This window comes from Megascapheus bottae, chromosome 1, assembly GCF_031878675.1.
Source record: "Megascapheus bottae isolate mThoBot1 chromosome 1, mThoBot2.hap1, whole genome shotgun sequence".
Classification (NCBI taxonomy): domain Eukaryota; kingdom Metazoa; phylum Chordata; class Mammalia; order Rodentia; family Geomyidae; genus Megascapheus; species Megascapheus bottae.
The window spans coordinates 78694131-78700282 of NC_143509.1; the positions used below are offsets into that span (position 1 = coordinate 78694131).

The window sequence follows — 6152 nt, forward strand, 5'->3', positions numbered from 1 at the left end:
TCTCATAAAAATAGAAATCAAGAACTACAGAAGCTCATATCCAAAGATGGCTATGTGAAAATGAAATAGTTTTCTGTTGAATCAGATGGTACTAATGCTGTTATTCATTTCTTACTCAAATTGAATCTATAATGAGAGATTCACTTACCTTTACATCAGTTGAATAAACAACGATATATAGATTCATTGAGGGTTAATCATTGGGTTCTTGATTAATAATGCACACATATTTTAGTAATATTCATGTATTTACACTTAATGAAAATAATTTTTCTGAAATACCATGGCATAGACAAATGAGCCTGACATTCGAGTTCAGGGCCTAAGGGTTTATTTTAGCCAATGTAACCATGTACTTTTTGGAAGACGCTGCACTGCAATATCTCTACATCTCATTTGAAAATATTTATTCAAAAATTAATTTTTATAAAACTCGTTGACAGGGCTGAGAATGTGGTTTATGGGTAGAGTACTTCTCGGGCCTGGGTTCAATTTCTCAGTACCACATTAAAAAAAAAAAAGCTGAAAATGGCACTGTGGCTCAAGTGGTAGAATAGTAACGTTGAGCAAAAGAATTCCAGGGACATACTATATGGCCTTTTGTATCAAGGTTTTTCTCTATTGCAAATCTCTGCTAGGAGAGCCCAAGGTTTCCACTGATTGGCCCAAGGTTTCTACTGATTATGACAAATGAGGGAAACCATTGAGCCTAAGTTCCTTTGAGTCTGGCTTACTTCACTTAATATGATTTTTTCTAAGTCTTTCCATTTCCTAACAAATGGGGCAATGTCATTCTTTCTGACAGCAGCATAGAATTCCATTGTGATGCTAAATGAAAGGATCTCTAGGATATAGAAACATAAGCCATATAATGAATGATTGTTGTTGTTAAGGTACTATGTTATCTCTCATCTCCTTTGCTGTCCCTTGGTTATCTCATATTGTTACAGTATCTCACTTTGTTACCTGATATATCTGATATATTTGTATTTGGTTATTTAAAATTGGATAGGGAAGGGAGGAAAACAAGATGAGGAGGGGGGTTAGGGGGAGGGAATGGGGACCAAGACATGTGAAAGGGTATCAATGTATGGGAATTAATGCACCATCTTTCTGGCAAATATCATGTAACCCTTCTATTAATTATAATAATAAATATATGAAAAAAAAGAATCTCAGGGACAGTGGCCAGGCCCTGAGTTCAAGCCCCAAGACTGGAAAAAAAAACTTTTTTTCATGTATTTTTGTTGTAATTAATAGAAGGGTTACATTATATTCACCAGATAGAAGGTGCATTACTTCACAAACATTGATACCCTTTCTCATGACGTGGTCCCCATTTCCCTCCCCACATCCTCACCCCTCATCTTGTTTTTCCCTCTTCCCTATCTGATTTCAAATAACCAAATGAGCATATATACAATGTATCACATAACAAGATAAAATACTGTAACAATATGAGATAACCAAGGGACAGCAAAAGAGATGAGAGATAACATAGTACATTAAGAATAACAATCATTCATTATATGGCTTTTGTCCCTTTTTTCATATATTTTTATTATAATTCATAGAAGGGTTATATTATATTCACCAGATAGAAGGTACATTACTTCACATACATTGATACCATTTCTCATGTCTTGGTCCCCATTTCTCTCCCCCCACCCCACCACTCATCTTATTTTCTTCCCTTCCCTATCCTACTTCAAATAAAAATATGCATATATACAATATATCATATAACAGGTGAGATACTGTAATAATATGAGATAACCAAGGGACAGCAAAAGAGATGAAAGATAACATAGTACATTAAAGACAACAATCACTCATTATATGGCTTTTGTTTCTATATCCTGGAGATCCTTTCATTTAGCATCATTCTATATGGCCTTATGTATCTAGGTTTTATTCTATTGTAAATCTCTGCCAGGAGAGCCCAAGGTTTCTACTGATTATGACAAATGAGGGAGACCATTGAGCCTATGTTCCTTTGAGTCTGGCTTACTTCACTTAATGGATTTTTTCTAAGTCTTTCCATTTCCTTACAGATAGGGCAATGTCATTCTTCCTGACAGCAGCATAGAATTCCATTGTGTATGGATACCACATCTTGTTGATCCACTCATCAACTGAAGGATATCTGGGTTGGTTCCATATCTTTGCTACGGTAAATAGTACTGAAATGAACATTGTTGTGCTAATGGGTTTTGTATGTCCTTGATTCTGGTCATTTGGGTAAATGTCAAGTAGTGGAATTGCTGGGTCATAGGGGAGCTCTGTGTTTAGTCTTTTGAGGAAATGCCATACTACTTTCCATGTGGTTGAACGAGTTTGCAACAGTATAGCAAGTGATCTCTCCTGGCCACATCCCCATCAGCATCTGTTTTTATTAGATTTCTTGATCATGGCCATTCTAACTGGAGTGAGGGGGAATCTTAGAGTTGTTTTGATTTGCATTTCTTTTATGGCCAGGGATGTCCAGCATTTCTTCATGAGTCTATAGGCCATTCTTATTTCTTCTTCAGAGAAGATTCTCTTCAAGTCTTTGGTCCATCTTTTAATGGGATGGTTGTTACTTTGGAGATTAGTTTGGAAGTTATTTAATTTTTTGAACTTTTGATATATTTTAGATATGAGGCCTTTATCTGTTGTATGGTTAGTGAAGATCTTCTCCCACTCTGTAGGCTTTCTATTTGACTTGCTAGCTATGTCCTTTGTCATACAAAAGCTCTGCAGTTTAATGCAGTCCCATTTATCCAGACTTTCTCTGATTTGTTATGTTTCTGGGTCCTTATTAAGAAAGTTTCGACCTGTGCCAAAGAGACCTAGTGTATCTCCTATTCCTTCTTGGAAAGTTTTCAGTGTATTTGCTTTTATCTCAAGGTCTTTGATCCATTTGGAGTTAATCCTGGTGCAGGTGACAAAGAAGGATCCAAGTATAGTTTTCTGCAGGTGCTTAACCCGTTCTGTCATTAACACTTGTTGAAGAGGCTGTTTTTCTTCCATTCTATTATTTTGGCTCCCTTATCAATGACTAGGTGGCCATAGGTCTGTGGGTTAATATCTTGGTCCTCAGTTCTATTCCATTGGTCTTCAGGCCTGTACTTGTGCCAATACCAAGCTGTTTTGGTAACTATAGCTCTCTAATAGAGTCTAAAGTTTGGTATTGAAATTCCTCCTGTGCTGTTCTTTCTGCTAAGAATTGTTTTTACTATTCAGGGTCTTTTATTATTCCATATGAAATTTTGGATTGCCTCTTCTGTTTCTTTAATGAATAGCATTGAGATATTGATGGGTATTGCATTGAATTTGTAGACTGCATAAATTGGCAAGATTGTCATTAAAAGAAAACTTTTTGACAAAGGAATTTGGGGGGATTCTTGTATTAGTTTGCATCTTCAACTGTTAACAAAAACTGTTACTGTTCCACTGATAACTCCATCTCCAAAATAACCAGTAATAATGCTCATTCAAGTGGCAAAGCACCAGCCAAGCAAGCCTAGCAAACTGGGCAAGCATGTGGCCTTGATTCAAACCACGATATCTGACAATGTTTAATAGTTCCAATTAGTGTAATTAAGTCATGATAAAGAAATATCACGTGTCTATAGTAGAAAAATAGAAACAAAATTATTATTTTTAAGTGATAACAAAATTGTTTTGGTAGAAAATCTGATGAACTCCTGGTCCCCTTTTTTATTTTTCTTACACTTATTTTCATACATTTATTTTCAAATTTCATAAAATATGTACTCTAAGTACAAACTATAATTTTCCATAATGATACCATGTACTAATTCTTTTAGCTATGGCTATGTAACAGACTTAGACTTCATATTTTGGGGATCTATTCCAAAACAAAATTGCTTACTGAAGACCCACTTAACTTGTTTCCTAATCACACTTAAGAAAAAATGGCAATTAGAAAATATTTTAGACATGACATAGAGTGGTAAACTCAAAGTAAACAGAATTGTAGAAAAGACAACTCTCAATACTTTGAAATAAGGTAATAATGATGACACGCCATAAAATAACTCAGCATACCACAAATGGATAAAAACTAAAGTCTTCAAAAACATGTTCTTAGATGCCTACTGATTATGTACAACTCCAGGAAACCCCAGGAAACAGAGGATCCTGCTAGCTCTCATATAAGGTAAAAGGTCCCACTACAATTATTAGACCTCCCAGTTCTTCAGAATATAACTAGTGATAGAACTTCTTCTGCCCACTATAAAAGTCAGAGATGAACACTATAGATAGGCAGATATTAAGGCTTTGGTTTGCTGAGGATAGCCTAGGCTGAGATACTAAGCTGAAGCCAAGTGAGAACTGAAAATGACGCCCACTCCTCTGATCTCCCACTTTGCACAAAACACACTGAAAACTGAACTAAAAAAACTTCAGATCAGGATCACTGAAGGCCTCCAGCATCATCTTCAAAGTTCATCTCTCATCCTCCTCCTTTCTCCCACTCCTCTACTTGTCACTAGATTATACACTGTCCTAAAATGTGATCATTCCACAGCCTGCCTCCCAAGTATCTATTACAGCCTTGAACCACTGACATCTTCCTTTTCACTCCTTACCTAATAGGAAGGAAACCAGTTAATTCACCAAGCAGTGGGAAGCAACCTTCCCAATGCCTGCTTTGACTTCTAGCTGATTAGATCCCTCAGAATCAGGACTGACTCAGTAGATGAAAGGAACAAGAAAATGTTGTGTATATGTGTAATGGAATTCTATAATTCCACCCGAAAGAAACGTATCATCACATTCATAAGGAAATGTAAGTATTGGGGGAAAAAATCACACCAAGTGAAGTAATCCAGAACCAGAGAAATATAGACTCTATGCCTTCTTTGATTTGTAATAATTAGTATATGTCTATGACTGTCCTAACAAAGGATCATAATAGCTCAAAAGCCATGTACAGATGACCATATAAGATGAGGTTAAACAAAATGAACTGCAAGATAGGAAAACAAGTGTTTTTTCTTCAGAGTTGTTTTAACAGGCTATGTGAAGTTATTCATTCTTTCTTACTTTTTCCCCTTATAGTTTATCCTTATTGTCACTGTATTTGATTTTTGGTACCTGGTATAATGAATATACATTTATTTCTATTACAGAAGGGAAGGAGAACAACAAAATGCTGAGACAAAGGACAAAGGCTGAGCTAATGCAAAGCCATACTTCCAAGACAATATTCGGGAAATTTACAACTGTCAGAGTCAGGTATTGGGGAGGGAAAGTGGGAGAAAAACATGGGCACAGATAAAAATATTCCACAAGAAATGTGTTCACTAACTTATATATCTGCAACCCCTCTGTATATTAGCCTGGCAATAAAATTAAATTTAAAAGAAACAAAAATATAAAACAAAAGAGGAACTACTCCTACAACAATCAAAGGGAAAGATTCAAACAGTACTAGAGCAAGGACTCAATATTTGGGTACCCAAAGATATGAACATGGTCTTGGAGATATAAACATAATTAGCTAGACAGAAAAATCTATGATGGGTTATATATTCTATAGACATAATGTTTTATTACATAGATTAACATGTATCTATGACAAACAAACCCTCAGCTTAATTTTAATTGTGTTCTATAATCTATGTCCCAGTGATTGTATGCATATAGAGATTCCCTTCTTGAATACTTGTTTGCTAAACATGGCATTTGAATTATGAGGTAAAAATAAATGTTAATAAATTCTTAACTAAAAAAAATGTGAAGTATAAACAAAATAAATTACCAGATCCTAGGAGCCTTGGAAAAATTCTAAAAAAAAAAAAAAAAGAAAAAAGAAAAGAAAAAAAGCTCAGATCAAATCCTGGAAGAAGCTAATGTCAAGGGCTCACTTTGTAATCCCAGCTACTGAAGAAGGGAAGATGAGGAGGCAAAAATGAAAGCATTGCATCTGGAAATAACTAAACCAAATGGAGCTGCAGGCATGCGCTTCATTGGGAAAGCCCTTGAGAGCCAAAGAAAGAGAAAGTGACAAACGGGAGAGTGATACAGAGATTAGAAAGAATGATATTGTCCTATTTGTAAGAAAATTAAAAGGCTTGGAATGAATTATATTAAGCAAAGCCAGAACCAAACAAACACAGACTGTTCAGATTTGCTCAATT

The 6152-nt window shown here is 35.4% G+C and overlaps 1 long non-coding RNA gene across 1 annotated transcript in view; it reads left to right on the plus strand.

Annotated features, from left to right (window-relative positions):
- The window catches only part of LOC150069512 (uncharacterized), a 63977-nt gene extending 58684 nt beyond the window's left edge, over positions 1-5293 (plus strand). Inside the window, exons 3-4 of the long non-coding RNA XR_016535527.1 lie at positions 4097-4165; positions 5142-5293. This is a non-coding gene — a long non-coding RNA (uncharacterized LOC150069512). The remainder of the gene's footprint in view (positions 1-4096; positions 4166-5141) is intronic.
- The last annotated feature ends 859 nt before the right edge of the window (positions 5294-6152 follow it).